General features: G+C 44.7%; 1 long non-coding RNA gene across 1 annotated transcript in view; it reads left to right on the forward strand.

The window, feature by feature from the left end:
- Window positions 1-11395: 11395 nt before the first annotated feature.
- The window catches only part of LOC138260782 (uncharacterized), a 78332-nt gene continuing 69222 nt past the window's right edge, over window positions 11396-20505 (forward strand). Inside the window, exon 1 of the long non-coding RNA XR_011198984.1 lies at window positions 11396-11835. This is a non-coding gene — a long non-coding RNA (uncharacterized lncRNA). The remainder of the gene's footprint in view (window positions 11836-20505) is intronic.

The following is a 20505-nucleotide window of genomic DNA, read 5'->3' on the forward strand; positions in this document are numbered from 1 at the left end:
GTCTGTCTGTGTCTGTCTGTCTGTCTGTCTGTCTGTGTCTGTCTGTCTGTCTGTCTGTGTCTGTCTGTCTGTCTGTCTGTCTGTCTGTGTCTGTCTGTCTGTGTCTGTCTGTGTCTGTCTGTCTGTGTCTGTCTGTGTCTGTCTGTCTGTGTCTGTCTGTGTCTGTCTGTCTGTGTCTGTCTGTCTGTGTCTGTCTGTGTCTGTCTGTCTGTGTCTGTCTGTGTCTGTCTGTCTGTGTCTGTCTGTCTGTGTCTGTCTGTGTCTGTCTGTCTGTCTGTGTCTGTGTCTGTCTGTGTCTGTCTGTGTCTGTCTGTGTCTGTCTGTGTCTGTCTGTGTCTGTGTGTGTGTCTGTCTGTCTGTCTGTCTGTGTCTGTCTGTCTGTGTCTGTCTGTCTGTGTCTGTCTGTCTGTGTCTGTCTGTCTGTGTCTGTCTGTGTCTGTCTGTGTCTGTCTGTGTCTGTCTGTCTGTGTCTGTCTGTGTGTCTGTCTGTCTGTCTGTGTCTGTCTGTCTGTCTGTGTCTGTGTGTCTGTCTGTCTGTGTCTGTGTGTCTGTCTGTCTGTGTCTGTGTGTCTGTCTGTCTGTGTCTGTGTGTCTGTCTGTCTGTGTCTGTGTGTCTGTCTGTCTGTGTCTGTCTGTCTGTCTGTCTGTCTGTGTCTGTCTGTCTGTGTCTGTCTGTCTGTCTGTCTGTCTGTGTCTGTCTGTCTGTGTCTGTCTGTCTGTGTCTGTCTGTCTGTCTGTGTCTGTCTGTCTGTGTCTGTCTGTCTGTGTCTGTCTGTGTCTGTCTGTCTGTGTCTGTCTGTCTGTCTGTGTCTGTCTGTCTGTGTCTGTCTGTCTGTCTGTGTCTGTCTGTCTGTGTCTGTCTGTGTGTGTCTGTCTGTGTCTGTCTGTGTCTGTCTGTGTCTGTCTGTGTCTGTCTGTCTGTGTCTGTCTGTCTGTCTGTGTCTGTCTGTCTGTCTGTCTGTCTGTCTGTCTGTCTGTGTCTGTCTGTCTGTCTGTGTCTGTCTGTCTGTCTGTGTCTGTCTGTCTGTCTGTGTCTGTCTGTGTCTGTCTGTCTGTCTGTGTGTCTGTGTGTCTGTCTGTCTGTCTGTGTCTGTCTGTCTGTCTGTGTGTCTGTGTCTGTCTGTCTGTGTCTGTCTGTCTGTGTCTGTGTGTGTCTGTGTGTGTCTGTGTGTGTCTGTGTGTGTCTGTCTGTGTGTGTGTGTGTGTCTGTCTGTGTGTGTGTGTGTGTCTGTCTGTCTGTGTGTGTGTGTCTGTGTGTCTGTCTGTGTGTGTGTCTGTGTGTGTGTCTGTGTGTGTGTCTGTGTGTGTGTCTGTGTGTGTGTGTGTCTGTGTGTGTGTGTGTGTGTGTGTGTCTGTGTGTGTGTGTGTGTGTCTGTGTGTGTGTGTCTGTCTGTCTGTGTCTGTCTGTGTGTGTGTCTGTCTGTCTGTCTGTCTGTGTGTGTGTGTGTCTGTCTGTCTGTGTGTGTGTGTGTGTGTCTGTCTGTCTGTGTGTGTGTGTGTGTGTGTGTCTGTGTGTGTGTGTGTGTCTGTGTCTGTGTGTGTGTGTGTGTGTGTCTGTGTCTGTGTGTGTGTCTGTGTGTGTGTGTGTGTGTGTGTGTGTGTGTCTGTGTGTGTGTGTGTGTGTGTGTGTGTGTGTGTGTGTCTGTGTGTGTGTGTGTCTGTGTGTCTGTGTGTGTGTGTGTGTGTGTGTGTGTGTGTGTGTGTGTGTCTGTCTGTGTGTGTCTGTCTGTGTGTGTGTCTGTCTGTCTGTCTGTCTGTGTGTCTGTCTAGATGCAAGCGAATTAAGAAATAAAAAAAAGGGGGCTGGTGGCTACCAACCAGTATAGGCATGGTTATGGCCCCCACCCCTGCTGAAGGGGGTTACCGTCTTTCAGCTCTCCTCTACACACTAAAATATCTTATCCCACGGCAAGCAAGAGGACATTTGATTATTTTTCGGTTTTGGTTTTACATTTAAGCCATGAGAGCTTGGCTAACTCTCAAAATCGTCCCACTTGGAATGGTGAGGGCTGCACTTTTTGGACTTTGGGACGCTGCCATGTAGAAAAATCAACAAGACCTAGACATATCTGAAAGCTAATCTTCTGGGTGAGTCCAGGGTGGTGTGCTTCACAAGCACCCCACACCATTTTCTTACCCAAAATGCACGGCAAACCTCCAACGTTGCTGGAAATCACACATTTTTCCCAAATCTTTGTAATGAACCTTCCGGAATCTGCAGGAATCCACAAAATTGCTACCACCCAGCATTGTCCCATCTATACCAATACAAATTCTGCCCCACTTGTCAGCCGAATTTATTTTTATTTTTTTATTTTCTCTTTCAAACTGCCCTTTTGGACCCGCTTTGGTTACCCCTCAATTTCAACATGTTTTTTGCTCTTCCCTGTCACAGGCCCTTGGCCAACCTACACAAGTGAGGTATCATTTTTACCGGGAGACTGAGGGGAACGTTGGGTGGTAGGAAATTTGTCCTGGTGCAGTGATCTCACACTGAAATGTGGGAAAACGTCATTTCTTTTTAGTTAAATTTGAGGTTTGCTGAGGATTCTGGGATGAAAAATACTGGAGCATACACACACGTGACACCTCACTGGACTCCCTCGGGTGTCTAGTTTTCCGAAATGTTTGGGTTTGGTAGGTTTCCCTATATGGCTGCTGACCCAGGACCAAAAACATTGGTGTTCCTCCCTCCTCCCCACACCGCAAAAACAGGTAGTTTTGTATTTGATCATTTTGATGTGTCCAGTGTTTTGAAGCATTTCCTTTCGCGGGCACAAGGCCTACCCACAAAAGCGAGCTACCATTTTTATCAGGAGACTCGGGGAATGCTGGGTGGAAGGAAATGTGTGGCTCCTCTCAGATTCCAGAACTTTCTATCACCGTAATGTGAGAAAAAATTGTTTTTTGCCACATTTTGAGGGTTACAGAGGATTCTGGGTAACAGAACCTGGTGAGAGTCCCACAAGTCACCCCATCGTGGATTCCTCTAGGTGTCTATTACAAAATGCACAGGTTGTGTAGGTTTCCCTAGGTGCCAACGGAGCTAGAGGCCAAAATTCACAGCTAGGCACTTTCCAAAAAACACGTCAGATTTCAATGTAAAAATGTGATGTGTCCATGGTGCGTTTTCGGTTGTTGGCATAAGGCCTACCCATGCAAGTGAGGTACCATTTTTATTGTGAGACTTGGGGGCAATCAGAATAGAAGAACAAGTGTTATTGCCCCTTGTCTTTCTCTACATTGTTTCCTTCCAAATGTAAGACAGTGTGTAAAAAAGACATCTATTTGAGAAATGCCCTGTAATTCACATGCTAGTATGGGGACCCCGAAAGTCTGATATGTGCAAATAACCACTGCTTCTCAGCACCTTATCTTGTGTCCATTTTGGAAATATAAAGGTTTACATGATACCTATTTTTCACTTTTTATATTTCACCAAATGAATTGCTGTATATCCGGTATACAACGAAAACTCATTCTAAGGTGCAGCTCCTTTATTGGCTCTGGGTACCTAGGGGTCTTGATGAACCTACAACCCCTATATATCCCCGCAACCATAAGAGTCCAGCAGACGTAACGGTATATTGCTTTTGAAAATCTGACATGGCAGGAAAAAGTTACAGAGTAAAATGTGGAGAGAAATTGCTGTTCTTTTCACCTCAATTTCAATCTTTTTTTTTATTTTAGCTGTTATTTTCTGTAGGATCTACACAAATGACCCCTTGCTGAATTCAGAATTTTGTCTACTTTCCAGGATCCAGCATTGGTTTCACACCCATTTCTGTCACTAACTGAAAAGAAGCTAAAAGCACAAAAATTTGTAAAAATGGGGTATGTCCCAATAAGATGCTCAAATTGTGTTGAAAAATATGGTTTTCTGAGTCAAGTCTGCCTGGTCCTGAAAGCTGTGAAGATGGTGATTTTAGAACCGCAAACCCTTTGTTGATGCAATTTTCAGGGGGGAAAAAAAAACACAAGCCTTCTTCTCCAGCCCTTTTTTCCCCCATTTTATTTTTTTATTTGACATTTTTGCTGTATTTTGGCTACTTTCTTGGTGTACTCTGGGTACCTGTAGAATCCCTAGGATGTTGGGGGAGAAAAGAAAGGACACATATTTGGCGTGGGTAGCTTATGTGGACATAAAGTTGAGAGCCTAAGCTCAAACTGCCCCAAATAGCCAAAAAAGGCCTGGCACCTAAGGGGGGGAACAGGCCTGGCAGCAAAGGGGTTAAGCATAGGTTAATTTAGTGACCTTTGTGGTTTACCTTGACAAGGATTGTGGCAGATAGAGTAGAGCTCGACCTACCTTAAATCAACAAATGCAATTTCTCACACAGGCAGTATGACACATAGAACATAATAAAGTCATTTTAATAAATTCAACTGGCGTGTCTCACAGCCCACCACTTTGTCATGTTTTACAGCCACACATTGCTGTACTCATTATATTTGTTTCCTCGAAGTACATGTACTATACTTTGCTTCATTAAATGGAGGACACAACTGATGGCTATGATAAAGCTTGTTTGTCACCAGCCCCTTACTTCATGTCTCCTAATAATGGTTTTGTCTTTCTCTTAGTCTCCCTGATCCTTTATCAATAGTAAAGTATTTTCGACACCCCTGCCTCACTCTAATTCGGATATATTATTGCCCTCTTTTCATGCTATATTGTGTTGGCTAAATGGACCACAAGCGTTGACAAATCCTAGTAGCTTTATGTAGGCACTGGCAGCCAAATATAAATTGTATCAGGCCAGAGTGTCTTTCTTAAGCAACTGAGTTAAGCAGTATAAAATCATGGGCCATTGGAGCAGAAGATTGAGAGTCCGCAAATGACTAGGAATGAAAAGTGCCTTTCACCCCTGACTGGACTTTTTCCTTATGCATCGGAAGTAAGATTTGTTCATTGTACACTTGATTGTCAAAGGTTTGACAAGCAAAACATTGTGAATAAAGCTTCTTAACATCCTAATCCAGAATCCGGCATAAAGACAAGTATGGAGGAAACGTCATAATCAAACTACAAACTCAAAAAAAAATGCACACACAAATGAACAAAAAAGGATGTAGCTTCTGCAAGACTCCAATTTTTAGGATGATTGATACACATTTTGCTCTCAAGAACAAATTAATAATTGATACATTTAATCAAAGATTAGTTAGAGTTGGTCAACGCTTCAGTCACACCTACATTCTGACTAGATTATTATTCCAACTTGCAATCAGGTCTACACTATGCTCTTTCAAGAACAGGTCGCCATGCCTCGCTTACAAACCCACTTGAGCCAATGGTCATTGACAGAAGAATGTTGTATAATTGTTACCGTAAAAAAAATTCAATTGCGCCCCACCAACGATATAAATCCAAATTGTGCGCCACAACAAGAGTGACGATTATGCCTTTCCGAATTAGACAATTAGCTCAAATCATAATGTTAACTAAGTTCAACTTTCACCCACCAGCAATGGTAGCCTACGCAATCTCTTCTCTTTCCTAACAGAGAAGAGATCAGATCCACTGGGGATTTCCTGTGTTTGAATAATGTGTGAGAGGGAACACTACCGGAGAAAAAGTGGAGCAGCGTTTCCGGACATCGACGGGTAATAACCAGTTGTTAAGCTGGACTACTCGACACCAAACCACCAGCGGTGTTGTTAGGGTGCAGTTTAGAAGCACGGTGACAGTCCGCACCTCACCACTTCTGAGAAGCAGTCAGAAGTGTGAATGCAATTTACAGAGAAATACCTCATTCCTGCGCCCGACCTCGGTCCCAGCTGCTGTTAGTAGCTGAGAAAGCACGATATTGTGTTCTGTCTCTCCCGCTAAAGCTCATTTTGCCTGCCCTCTGATGGATGAGTGGACAGACGACTGGACGAAAGGCTGCTCGTCAAGACCTGGTCTGTCGTAGAGCTCCGCTGAGAGCCGCAGAAATTTCATATCCTTTGGAGCTCAGTCATGATGGATAGAGCGCTCTCAGCTTTCTGCGAAGCACCATCGATCCACGCATTACCTAAGCGGCCAGGATGGCAGCGATATTAAAAACATACAATCGTGTTAAAGTTCTTCAGATGTAAACCTCATACAACAACAAAAACAAAAATAGAGGGAGAGTGTTTTGTGGCTATGGACTGTTTTATGCTATGCAATGAAACCGAATCAGAGGACGAACAGCGGAAACCACCCACTCGACGATCGCAAAGTAGCTGCACACCTGACATAGTGAGAAGATCGAAATAGGATATTTAAAACTACAAAACAAACAAAATATATGGGAGGATCGAACACCCTTGAGGGTATTTGCATTCTGCTGTTGAAAAGAGTGCATGAAACAATTATACAGGTAATAATAGTTGCTGTCTAGCGTTTACATTATTTTTCTTATCTTTAGCAAAACAGTTATAAGAAACACATCTCTGTATGAGAAATATTAGGCTGGTTCTCCCTGGCTTAACACTGCTGGGAATACAAATCCTATCTGTGTACTTGTTGAAACTCAATTTGCTGCGCAGTATGCCAACACAGAGATGACCCCAGAATCAGAGAAGAGGGATTAAGAAAGGAAGAGAGGTTGGTGGATGGGATACCCCTTCTAATTGGGGAGGATATCCCATTTACTGTATTACAAATGTCATAGGCTATTACGTACTTGTTTTGAGGCAGATGATACATCTTCCATGTTCATGGTGGAATATCTCCTGTGCCAAAATCTCTAAATAAGGCCTAAAGTTTTAAACAGATGTTCTTACTATTACAACTCCAATGAATATGTACCTCTTAAAGCTAATATTTCAGCCTGCGCCCTCTGACTCAGAAAAACCCTGTAGTCCAAAACCCTTGTCTCTTGATGCATCTAGTAGAGCTTGCTATCTCATTACCTGCAACCATTTTCTTTGAGGTAACTCTAGAACCTCTAGACTTCACAAGAAAGTATTCAGAAGTTCTATTTGCAAATGGATTTTTACATTACCTGGCATAGTGGCGATATCACTAACCTTCCCCAAGGACATTGGTAAATGACTCAGACCCTCATGGATGAGTTCTTCTCTTCTCCAGGTTTCAGTGGCTGGTGATAGAATTTTCAAGGCTTCTGTGTAGAAGCGTTACCAATATGTTACCTTTCAACAACTGTTTTTCATGTTCTCCATTTTCTTACATTCTTTATTGAGAAATGTAATTTACTGCTTCTGGAATTCATGATGGGTCACTTGATGGTGACTGCATTTCACATCAAGTTGAGCACAGCCAGTCTTGACAAGTAGTATCATACTGTGCCGAGCTAGTCTTTTGTAATATATGTGTGAACGAGCTTGACTTTTACTAATACCCTGTCAAGCAGCACACCATGAACAGGGCCACTGCAATAATAAAATTATGTGGCTGTTGCATTCTTTACATATTTATGCATTTGTAACAGATACTGTCTTCTACTGCATAACCTCCAGAGTTTAACAAAACTCTCTTTCTAGGTCAAATGGATTAAAAGCTGCTAACATTGCAGCCACACAAATCACTGAGCAGTGGAGAGTCATTCATAAGTTGACATCACAGCATTTCAGCCGCTTATTCCTGTATTTGGTTGTTAAACTGGAAACAATGATGTGAAACCTTTCTTAAGATTTGTAAAAATGACAAGATAATGAAGTAATGTCATCACAAAATGTGCTGCATTATGCCTCATAATTTGCCCTTTATTGCTGCATAATTGAGTCAACCATGCCACAAAATGTGGTCCTCGCCACTACATAATACCAGTGGCTCTGGCATTAGGTGATGACTGCATCTAAAATATAATGCAGATACATGGAGTGAAACTGAAATGCTAGACAAACTAATAAGTCGAAAATGGATTGCTCTGGTAGGAAGGCTTAGGCCCATATTTATACTTTTTTTAGCACCGCATTTGCGCCGCTTTTTGACGCAAAACGGCACAAACCTACAAAATACAATGGCATTTTGCAAGTTTGCGCCATTTTTGCGTCAAAAAACGACGCAAATGCAGCACAAAAAAAGTATAAATACGGGCCTTAGTGTTATAAAATAATTACTCCAGACATCTTTGTGTATAGCTGATTGGTGGACTAGTGACGTGTGTGTACATAGACCTATGAGGTCCCAGCTTGGGAGTGAAGGCACTGCGAGTATGTAGTCCAGTTGAAATATATATTACAGACAGTGTGTAATAGGCTATACACACTGCCAGAAAACATGCAAAAGACCTAGGGGGAATATCCTAACACTTCACTAGGTTTGCATCATAAAATAAGGCAAAGTGTTATGATTTGCTTTCCAACAGAATTTCTGATTTGCATTTGAAAATTGTCTATTGTAATGCAAAGTAGAGCTACATGCTTCTTTACCAGAGGGGCGTTGCATGGGTGGTAAATGGGCATTTCCATCCTACCAGCCATGGTTTTTGATTCAAAGCTGTATCTATTAAAAATAAGTGGACAGGATTTTGTGTCAAAATGTCTGCTTCCTCGAGGCAGTCATACAGTTTGAGACAAGTTATTCTCTCAACTTGTAGAACTTGGCCTACATACTTCACTTTATAGCTTACACACAGAGTGGGGAAAGTGCTAAAGAGCAGCTTCCACTCCAATAGCTATACCAGGCATCCCATAACCACACTTGCATTATTGCAGAACATATATTACAATAAAACATTCTTGCAAACTATGACGATATGCCTGCCTTTCTATTTCACTTCAGAACTTTGAGATTGTATGTTTATCAGCATCTGTGGCATCGCAGACCACAGACACTTTGTATAGGAATGCCCCGAGTCCAGTCCCTCTTAAAAAGGTAGTGTCTCCTATACCCTTGCCCTGCTCCACACAGAGAAACAGAAATAATGCAAGGCGTGCCTCAACGAATTATGAGGCTGTAAAGAAGATTGCCACGCAAACTAACAAATGGTCAGCGGGCAGGCGGGCTCCAAACCCTTTACGAAACAACAGCGTCTCACAAATGAGACACATGCACTTGCAGGCTCGACCCTAAAAAAAGGCATGGAATGGCACTTCGTACCATCTGAGGAAGGGGGGTGGGGGAGCTCCGCACAGAGTACCTCTGACACACCAACACGCCGCTGGCACCACTTCAAAATCATCATGTAACCACAAAAACTATTAAACTCAGAACCTTGAAATTAGGACTGATCTCCCACATCTTTAATGTATAGAAGAATAGCACAACTTCATGCATTGACACTTATACTGTGCAAACTTGCCAGGATAGGAACAGAGAAACCAGTGGGGATTTTATTTCCAATTAGCACTACACATTTACCATTAGATTTTGGTACAAATTCACAAAGTTACGCGGAGATGTAATTTTCACAGAACTACATGATTCATAGTTATGTGGTGGATTCAGAACTCGAGTACAAGCTACATATAATAAAACGGCAATTTAAGTAATACACGTCATTGTATTCATCTTTTGCCTTCCTTACGTGTTCCTGTATAGTGAAACAAATCCATCTATTTACATACAACTAGCGTTAAACAAGCATTGGCAAACCCATCTGATCTAGCCTTCGCAATCTGCTGCATTTTGTCTCCCCATCGGAAGCAAAGGCAAAAATAAATAAGAGTCTGACTAAACGTGGAGACCTTATGCTTGCAACAAAATATTTAAAGTGAAATATATATATATATTATTTCAATAGACCATAACTGCATTTTCCTATCAGACATGATTACATATTACAGTAAAGGAAGCCATGATAGATTTAATGCACTTCCCAGAGATATACGATTCCTATTTGAGTAAAGATGCATAGGGTATCAATTACTCTAACCTGAAGACAGTTTAGACCCAATAAAACCTATTTAAAAAAAATATAGTAAATAATGGAAAGAAAACAAAAAACACTGGTGATGTGAACAATCTATGGCACTTATGTGTATTTAAGCCAGCTGTCACAGGTAATCCGGCAGAAGACAGTCTCTCACAGTAGGAAAGAGGCAAGGTCCTTTGAGTAGGGCCCATTTCCACATGATGTACCCTTTAGTGGACATAAGCATAATTAATGACTTCAGTTTAAGACATTGAAGGATAACTGCTGACCCCAAGCCGCTTTAATTATTTTTTTATATATGTATTTTTTATTTTATTTTTTGTCATGGACAGTTTTATGATAGCTCTTGGACAAATGCACGTGCTTTGGATGAAACCATTTCTGGTGCTCACTTAAGTTTCATTTCCAACACGTTTGTTTTGTTTAATGAAAACTACACCTCAACCAGCATTTACATTAAGAAACCTGCTTTAGTCATATATGAGTTACATATTTATATTTTGTAATGACCAATTCTCAATTTGAGCCGTGGTAGCAGGCAGGGGCCCACTTGCCCTCTTTTTTGGGGACTGGCACTTGTCTTCCCAAACTTTGTTGCAGAGGAGAAAAGCACAAAAGTGAGACCCACGGAAGAGAAAAGTAGAAAACCAGTGACAAATTGGTGAAAGCCAGAATGAATAACTAACCTACAAGAGTCGGTGAGAGAGTGCCTGGTGGTGAATTATGGATACCTACAATAAAGACTACACAGTCTTGGTATTTGGCAACCCAAGCCTTAATGAAACCAACTGCGATTTCATAAACAAAAATTAAAAAAATATATATATTAAGTGACATCTTGGACATATTTACACATTGCATTAAATCTTGTAGGTTTACATTGGCAACGATATTCCGTATAGTGCACTTAATTAGAAAGTAAAAAAGTAGAAGAAACTATTATAACCCGAGGGTACAGTTTTAAAATTTACACCTTAGCTACACACCACTTTCCATTAGTTTTACATTCATCAGTATACTCGCAAACTTATTACTACTTAAGCTTCTATGGAACAAACAGCTAAAAATGTACAATAAAATGGGTTGTTTCGTTAGTTTAGTGAAGACCACAAACCACCTGTTAAAACTTAATTTGCTTTAGTTACAAAAACATAAATATACATATATTATCACAATATGCAATTCTTTCAAGAAAACCCAACCATGGTACTTAAAAAAATATTTTTTCCACAAAAACGGCTCAATAGATTATCACCTTGTTTTTCCCGTATCACTAACTTTGCAAAAGAAAATCACATGTAATCAGCACAAATAGCTTGGGAACTCCCTAAAAAACATTAAAGTTTCTTTTTTCTATTATAATAATAATAGAACATAAAATCTATCAACCCCCACGTCTGACAAACAACAAAGACAGCGACGGTACTACGCCTGCTGCTTTTATAGCCACAAAAATCCCACAATCCCTGCTTGCAGATAATGACGTTAATGCCTGCACAGCCAATAGTAAAGAAGAAGAGCCTTAAAAAAAATTCAAACTGTCGGCCTCTTACAAAGCTAACTAGCATTAATTATTCAAATTAGGCAAGTCTTTAAATCGTCGGCGTCTTTAAGGCTTTTTTTTTTTTTTTCTTCTTCTTTTGTAAGTTTCATTAGTCGGAAGCTCTTCTCTATGAATGTCTTGTTCACCCTTTCAGTTAACAGAACATCCAGAAAATTCGTCTTTCTATATGAGTGGCCGAGGAAAACAAAATCAGAACGTTGACCAACTCTTTTCTTTGGTTTCCAGTTGTAGAGGCTTGGAACCTGTTAATTGAACTTCGCTCTGGTCTAGGAGAGGCTCGTAAATTGTTTCTGCGCGGGGTGCGGTCTGAGTGAAACGTTGATCGCTTTGCACTCAGTTGGGGACCTGGAAAAAGCTACGTTTTGCTTCACGCTTGTGGGGGCTGTCGGTTTACCGCCAATAGAGCGGCGCATTTATAAGTCTGAAAGACAATTTACCACCTGTTCTGCACTGAGTATTGAGGTAATGTAATGTTTGCTGCTGACCAACATGTTCTGTATGTCAGGAGTCCGAAGGTCGGTTATTTCGATTCATTAAATTGGTGTTTGTCGTTTGCAGCGCTAGAAGCGATATGTAAGAATAATTTATTATGACTGTTTTGCTTTCATGTACATCATGCTCTTTCACATTGGAAATGCTACTTTGGGTGCCTCGGAGCATACCTTACCAGCCTGGATTTGACGTATGTGGAACCTATTTAACATAGAAACTCCCTGACATTCGTTTTGGAAACCCTTGCGTGCGCCCTCCTGGTTAATATTAACTGTGTTGCATTGCACTTTTACTTCGCCCATTTACTTCATCCATCACGATGTTTGACTCGGCCTGTGTTATTTTATTCGACGATATTGTACACTTATTCTATTTTTACAACTGCATTAGCACCATCAGCTGACGTGCCATTTACCCTCTTTTTAGGGTTGGGTTATGAAGCTCGGCTGGGAAATCGTCTCTGGCCGAATGCTGCTACTACCTGCAAGTATCCTTCCCTTCCCCTGAGTGGATACATTAAACTGCACGAGAGGCTACTTTATAACTTTAGTTCTTTTTGTCTACTCTTGCTGACTGTCTCGCGCTCGTGTGCCAAGATATATGTCCTCCGTCAAAACAGTAAAACCTGACCTAATTCTTGTTTTTAGCTGTTAGCAAAATTAAGCTACATAATAGTGCCCTTGAGCTGACAAATGCGCAGTCATACAAACATAAGATTCAGACACCAGAGTCGGACTGCAACAGAAAATGGGCCTTAGCACAAAACACGTGGAACACATTCGTGAATTAGATAACTAACACGTGGCCCATGTTATCAAAGTGGGGCAGTTTTGAGTTTGCAAGGACATGCTGTGTAAGTGTTTTGCAGGGTTTAGGTGGGAGCATGGGTGTGAGCTTGCTACAGGAAACCTTTGTGGCATATCAGGGAAGTAAACTGAATGTTGATCAGTGAACCGTAAAGAAGGCCCACACGCTGCCCTATGGGACTAGCGGCGCCCATGTGGCATTGCCTTATTCCTCTGTAGGCCAGTCTGACCGTACAGATGCACGAGAAGCGAGGCCGGTCTTTAATGGTTCTTAATGGCAATTCGCCACCAAGTTTATTCCGTTTCTAAAGGACAGAGACCGCAGAAGGGCCCCAGAAAGAAATACCCACACCTTCCCCATTGATTTCCAGCAATAGACGTTGGAAACCACCTGGATTAAGCACAGTACTTGGGGGGCCTTGCCTCCCTCGGTGGGCTTGGGGCGCTACACCCCCAAACATAGATTTTCTGATAGTTGGGTACACGTGCTTTGCTTTGTTTGGTATGGTGAGGTGTACATCGGATTTCACCTGATATTTTTACATATATGCATGCTCAAGACACACACGCTCTCCCTCTTTCGAAATTGTCAAAAAGGGTGTTTTTAATTTTACGAAGCTTGTGTTCCTTTTACTTACCATACTACTCGGCATTATTGTCCCTTTTCACCGCCCCTTAAGCCCCTCTCTTGCACCTTTAACATTAAATACCTTCATGATTGTTGGAAAATCTGAATCCCGCAGTCTCACTGACCAGGCCATGCCCCTAACACTGTCTAGAGGTCTCACGTAACCTTGCAGTTCAGTGAGGGGTGCTGGCCAAGGCCCCATTTACAGTCACAAACATATGAATTGTATGGCCCATGTTCAAGCAATAATCGTATTTTGGTGCTATTCTTTACACTTTTCAATGTTGGACAATATTAGGGGTGATAAAATTGCCCCCCCCCCCCCTTGGTGGCCAGAGTAATTGGGGTCTAGGTGAAATATAAGACTTATCACAATTTTGATTAGTGTCATGAATAGCAAGAGCTTATATTTCACCTCTGGACATATTCTTCGTTTTTCATCAATTGAACCTGAAGATAACGGTGGGTTCATGTGGTGACCAGATTGTGAAAACCAAAAACTGGGACACTACACAAAGACAGAAGTAGGACTACAGTTTTGCATCAACCAGGTGGCACAGAATGAATGAATGACTAAGTGACAGCGCTCATTAACAAAAGACTGTGGAGCGCTAAGGGGAAACAAATGAAGCATTTACACACAGCATCATAAATGCTAACAAAATTGCATTCTCAAACACTTTTTGTGGGCAGACCAATTTTCATTAAAATTCTTGCTTTTTAAATTGGATTTTTCTTAGATTGCGCAGTTCAGAAAACCACACACTAGTTTCTAGAAAACGTTTCTTTAACTGCTACAGGTATAATTCTATCTGGCAATTATTTCTGACACTGGTAAAAGGGAGAATGTGTCCTGAATATCACTAGTTGTTGTGACAGGACCTCTTTCAGCTGTATGTCCAACATAACCTATGTATAAGAACATTCTTTCCTGTTTTATTTCTTAGCTCTTAAATGGTTCATATCAATTTTAGCATATAATCTGTTTAATAATGTTTTCATTATTTTAGCCATGTCATTCTATTCTTGTGGAAAAAATAGACTGGTTAAATGTTGATAGTAAAATCAAGCACTGGCAAAACAAACAGGTTTTGCCTTTAACTGGTGGTGTTAATGGAAGTGATATTGGAGGGGAAGGTAATTGAAGGCGTAGCAATGATATTACTAATTGTCGTGGTGGTAAGGAGTCATAATCATATTGTAAATGGTGGTGTAAGTACTGGCGGTGCGGTTTAGTAGTACCTGGGGACTGCATAGCGTGTGCCCACAGTTACCCACCACCGCTGCTCTGGTGAGAAGTCATCCAGCAATGAGGAATGGAAGAGGCTGGGAGTGTTGTTGTGAACATGCTTGGACAATCTTTTTTTTTTTTGTTTTTTTTTTTGTTGCATATTTGGTTATTCAAATTTTATATAAGCAATACAGAAGACCCCACCAGTGCTGAACAATAGTCAACAACAATAGTATGGCAGTTGCTTGCAATATACTATCTTACAATTCCATTAGCAGAGGAGCTAGAGAGAACAGTTGAACCTCCAGCAGTCTAAACAGCAAGGGGGGCAAAGGAGGCGGGAGGACAGAGGAATGTGAGGAACTGTCAAACTTAGAAATCAAGGCGCTCAAAGGGGGAGAGGCGAAGGGGGGCACACACACACACACACGGTCTGGGCGGTCAACCAGCAGCTGCCAACAACCCATGTTATCCATTCACTCCGCAGCCAGGGTCAACTGTCACACACTGTCGTGACTGCTACCCTCCTCCTCTGCACTCCCATTAATCTGAGTCGTCAGAGGAGCGATCAACATTCGAGTTGTGTGGATACTCATTCAGCAACCCATCTGTCACCTCTTCTTCAGTCCCCACCCCCCTCAGTTGTTCCATCATGCAAACCCAGACCTCCAGATCACGCTCTGCATAGTCGTCCATGCAGACCACACAAAGCCTGCACTCCTCAGCTGTTGCTCATTCCAAGAGATCAGTTAGCCATTTGTCCCACGTTGAGGAGGTTGGACTGGCCCAGTGAATAGCGATGTTGCCTCCCAAGAACCAACCCCAACTGCGCAAACCGGTATGCCATTTTGCAACCCTTTTTGGGAAGGGGTAGCAGTCCCAACAAGCAATGTCTCATAGTCAATTCCAGTCTAACTGCTGTTATTTTTTTTCTGTACGTGCGCTATCGCATGCCAAAATGTCCGAATCCAGCAGGAGATGTGCCACAGCGTGCACAACTGTCCATATGCGACTGGTTTTTCGGTGAAGTCACTGTCAAGTACGTTCTATGTAGATAATAAAATTACACCAGCTTAAATCTGGCACTGATAGACCCTTCCCGTACCAGTGCCCAGGCCTTAGTACACTCCATGTCCGTGTGCGGCATTTCCAGGTCTGCGTCCCACACTGCGTGTCATTGACACAGCTGTCTCTCTCTTTTAATGGCAGCATATAGATGGGATAAGATCCCCCTATCGGAGCCTAGGTCTAGTATTGTCTGCAACTGATTACTCAACCGATTCCTCCGGGAAGGATACCTAAATCTCCGAACTGTCTGTGATATGCTGGCGTACTGTAGGAATTGTCCCTGGCCAATACCAAAAAGGGCCCGGCCTCTTCCAGAGTTACAAAAGCGCCATTTTGATATAAATCTCCTGCCCTGTTGCAGCCACCTGCCCTCCACCTTGAAACATCTATTGCGCAAAGGGGTGCAGCCACCAAATATGTAGGAGGCGTGCATAGGGTGCCCACTGCAGCACTCGTGTAACTGCCCGCTCCCATGTCCGGGTGAGCTGTGATACCCCAAAGGGGACATCTGCTGGGAGTCTGGAGCCCTCACATAAGCTGTGCAGGGAGCTCTGGTAAGTGCACGGAGCGCTCCAGCAGCTTCTTCTCCCATTAGTGGTGTGTCGCACCACAATGCTGCCCTTCGGAGCAGGCCTGCCATGTAATACAGATGGAGATATGGGCGCCCCAGTCCCCCTCCACTAAATCTAGTTTCAAGACCACAAGGCAGACTTTACATCTCCTTCCAGCCTATATCAAAGATATTATAGCTTATCAATTTGGCGAAACATGGATATTGGCAACTCAGAACGAGTCCCGCATTACACATAGACAGCAGGGGAGCAGGATCATTTTGCTTAGTGTGACTCTGCCCATTACAGAGAGCAGGGGGTATTCCATAATTGAATAGAAACTTTGAGGCCATCCAGTACATTGCCCATATTCAGCTCATATTGCAGCTTAGGAAAATGGGTCACCCACATCCCCAGATAATGGAAAAAAGTGGTCTCTCATGACAGGCCCACTTGCAGGAGATCAGGTGTCTCAAGTCCAATCAGTGATGGGCTTGATCCAACAGGAACTGCACCTGATAGACTGCCCTCCTAACATTTAAATTACTGTTGTTTGCCAATAGACGATAGTCCAGTCTGCTGTCTGCCTGATGAGTAGGTGTGTAGCACGAGTACACCCTAGATATAGGGTGAAGCTCTCTCCAAACATGCACAAAGAGCAGTCTGTCCATGGTCTCTCAAAGTCTAGCTGACATTCAGGGCTTGGTGCCCTGCCTGGGCAGGCTTCTATCCCAATTGCCATCAAGGACGCAGTTGAAGTACCCAGCCCAAATTATGGTGAGCCCAATGTAGGGCAGAAGCTCTTGTTCTAGGTTCCTGAAGAACCCATCATCGTCCGTCTAGGGGCATAAACGTTTAATAGACATATCGCTCGTCCATCGCGTATCCCATGGAGCAGCACATATCTGCCTGCTACCTGTCCTCTTAATTGCAGTGGTACCCTGGGGGCAACCCAGATCGAGACTCCCACTAGCATAAGAGTAATATGTGAAGGAGTAGAGCGGTCTCCTCCACTTTAAAAAAAAAATAACTTTTGGGCTTCAGCATCTAAGAGGTGAGGCTCCTGCAAGAAAGCAATGTGCACTCTGACCCACCTGAGAGATGTATGTACTCTATAGCGCTTGACAAAGGAATTCAGTCCCCTCTCATTCCACGTGAGAAAGCATATTAGATCACACATCCCTGTATATTTTGGTCCACAGCCTCCCCCCCCCTCCCCCGTCCCAGGCCCGCCCCAGCACCCGCCGCCCGACCAAGAGGCAAGAAAGGATACAGCTCCCCCCTGTAAGCTTCAACACAACATCCATGTGCACAAAGTGTATTATCAGCCAATTTCGTACGACAAACAGCAAAGCCCAACCAACCACATCCCAAACCGGGTAAACACCACTGACCCAACTTGTCTCCCCAACTTGTATATGGAACCATCTGGCCTAAGGAAAGGCAGCATACCAGATTGTCCTTCACCTCCCATCAGAAGTTGAGGTGTCATATGGTCGTGTACAGACCAATCTCTCCAGAACACCCCTATGTGCACCTAGTTCCCAGTTGCACCCTCCCACTGCTAGCACAACAATAACTGTAGTTAAGGGAAGAGAAAAAAAGGAGTAGTAATGGAGCAAGCGAGAGAAGAACAGTATAAAAGAAACAGGAAGGGAGTAGTCACCTCATGCAGCCATGGCCCCAACTGTAAAGCAGTCCCGTTTCCCCAGCAACCCCAGGCAGAACAAAAAGGCCAGAAGGAGGAAGAAGGGGAGAGAGGAAAGTCAAAATTACCCCTGAACCCACAAAGGATCAGAGACAATCACAACATCTCACACTGAGAGGGGGAGGGAAAGGCCCAATAAACAGCACATTACAGTCCTTCATTTTAAATGTTACTCATTTTTCTTGGGGAATCACCCAGGCACACTGGCCAGCCTCCAACACCTTGGCAGGGCACAATAAGGGCTTCATACATTACATCCGGGCATCCTCCTGCTCCAAAGCTGGGCATCCTCTCTCCGAAGTGACCCAGACTGCAAGGGCACCACAGACGTTGTGGTCTTCACCAGCAGCCTGGCTTCCTCTGTCTCTTGCCGCAACTGTTCCAAACTCAGAGTACCATCTAGGCGGACTATCCCTTTAGCGTCAGAGCTCGTGTGATGCCGGCGCTTACTCCTTCTCCGTACTGTAGTCTGCTTGCCTCCTGGCCTCTCTGCTTGTCCTCCCAGAGGGGGTTGCCGGGACACACTTGCCTCCTGAGCTCCAGCCAGTCCCATACAGCCTCTGATGTTTGGAAAAAATGTGAGCGGCCGGCATGGAGCACCTTCAGTTTAGCAGGGTACAGCAGCACATATGTAAGATCCATCGCTTTCAGCTTCTGCTTAACTCCAGTAAAGGACTGTCTTTGGAGTTGGACCGACCTGATGTAGTCTGGGGAAAATATGTATGGTGTGATTCTTGTAGGCCGGGTCCCTGTACTTACGTGTTTCCTGCAGTATAGTATCTTGATCTCTGTATTTGAGAATCATAGCAATGATCATCCACGAGGGGGCGCTGAGTGGCGCAGACGGACCAGGGCCCTGTGCGTCCTCACCACCTCAAACACCGGCGACAATTGTACTGCAGGGAGCGACCTCTTAATCTAGTCTTCAAGAAATGATTCCGGGGCGGTTCCCTCTACTTCCTCAGGGAACCCCACAAATCTCAAATTGCACCTACGGGACCTCCCCTTTGCATCTTCCATCCTCACTTCCAGCCTGCTCAACCTAAGCTCCAGGGTGGCCATGGTAGCTTTCAGGGCGTCTAGGTCTGTCTGCATTGTAGTCACCTGTTGTTCAGTGGCGATAGATCTTTCTGCCACCGCACACAGATGCGTCCTCAATTTACATCAACTGCCATGGCTGCAATCTTCTCCTGTACCGCCTGTCCAGGGCCTCAATTGCCACCAGGATCTAGGCCCCAGAGGGCTTGCGGGCAACTCCTGATGCCCTGCCCAGGCTGTGAGCCCTCACTCACGCCTGGTGTAGTGAACTGTTTCATTCTAGTCTGCTGGGTGCCTTTAGCCATCCTGTCCTTACCCATGGCGCCGGGAAGTGCAGCAGATCAATGTCAGTGGGACTCTCCCAGCACTCAGGCATGGACATGGGTCAGGCAGATGGTAGGAAGCTCCCTTCTCTTCGAATCCAGCTGTTACACATGTAGTGGGACCCGCACAGCAGGTGCATTCCCGCAGCATCACAGTCCACCAGCACACCTCAGCATGGTGACCAGGGGACCTCTCCAACACAGCAATGCACCCAGCTCGGGACCATTTGTAGGTGGAGCCCCGTTAAATCACTTATCCTGCAGATGCCGCCAGTGCAGGCTGCCACCTCACTCGACAGTGCCCCACTGAAAATGCAGATGGGAGAGCAAAACCCCGTCCACAGTGGTAATCCGCCGTCCTCAGGTATTCCTCTCTGTTCTACTGGCACTACCCCCCCACCAGCACTCTTCCGGGACAGAGTATGCCTTTCAGATCCTCAACTGGGAGGACGGGCACCCACCACTGCCTTGCGCCTGCAGGTTACCTTCAGTGCCACTTCACGGAGCACACCAGTCAACAAGCATGTCAAGGACCTGATGGGTTGTAACCAGGCAGCAGCCAGGTACACTTGGGCGCCCCAGTGTCAGACCTAACATCAATCTGTTTCTGGGTCCCCCACCGCCCCCCCCCCAGTAGCTCACATAGGCCTCTGTAGTGGCTGCTCCATTAGTGGCGACCAGGTAGGGGAAAGCGGGCAAGTCCACTCCGCAGCAGTCTAGGTCACCTCAGTCGTTCCCCATAGTTATTTGGCCTACCTCTCTTGGCCCTCCGTATGGGTCCAGGCCCAGTCAGCGCACTCCTATCCAGCCCCAATGTAGGCCTTGCCTCTTCACTGCATCTGGTAGCCCCCAGGTCAATCCCCCAGCAACTGTAGGGGGACCAGTCTGTCTTCTACCACTGCGCCCTCGGCTCTTTTTGGGGGGAGTGAGGTGGACTCCCGACCCTCAAGCCTCTCGTCACCACAGTCCCTAGTAGGCCCCTCAATCACATCCATCCATGCAGCAGAGTCCAGACAGTGACTGAGCCGTGCCAGTTATCCCCTCTGCCCGTGTGGGGCCAGGTGCATCCAGCACAAGAAAAGTGACAGGCCAGGATCAGCAGTACTCCAAGCAGGCCTGCTACGTGTCTGAAATATACAGTCACAGCCAATCAGCATTAGGCAGCCCCCGGCCAACATCCAGCGCCTCCAGCAGCCCTCTGCACAGCCCCCTCTCATCAGAGTCACAGGCAGAGGCTCACCTCTCTTCTCCAGTTGCACCTCTCTCCGGCTCCAGGGATGCCATCCA

The sequence above is a fragment of the Pleurodeles waltl genome, chromosome 10 (genome assembly GCF_031143425.1).
Source record: "Pleurodeles waltl isolate 20211129_DDA chromosome 10, aPleWal1.hap1.20221129, whole genome shotgun sequence".
Lineage (NCBI taxonomy): Eukaryota > Metazoa > Chordata > Amphibia > Caudata > Salamandridae > Pleurodeles > Pleurodeles waltl.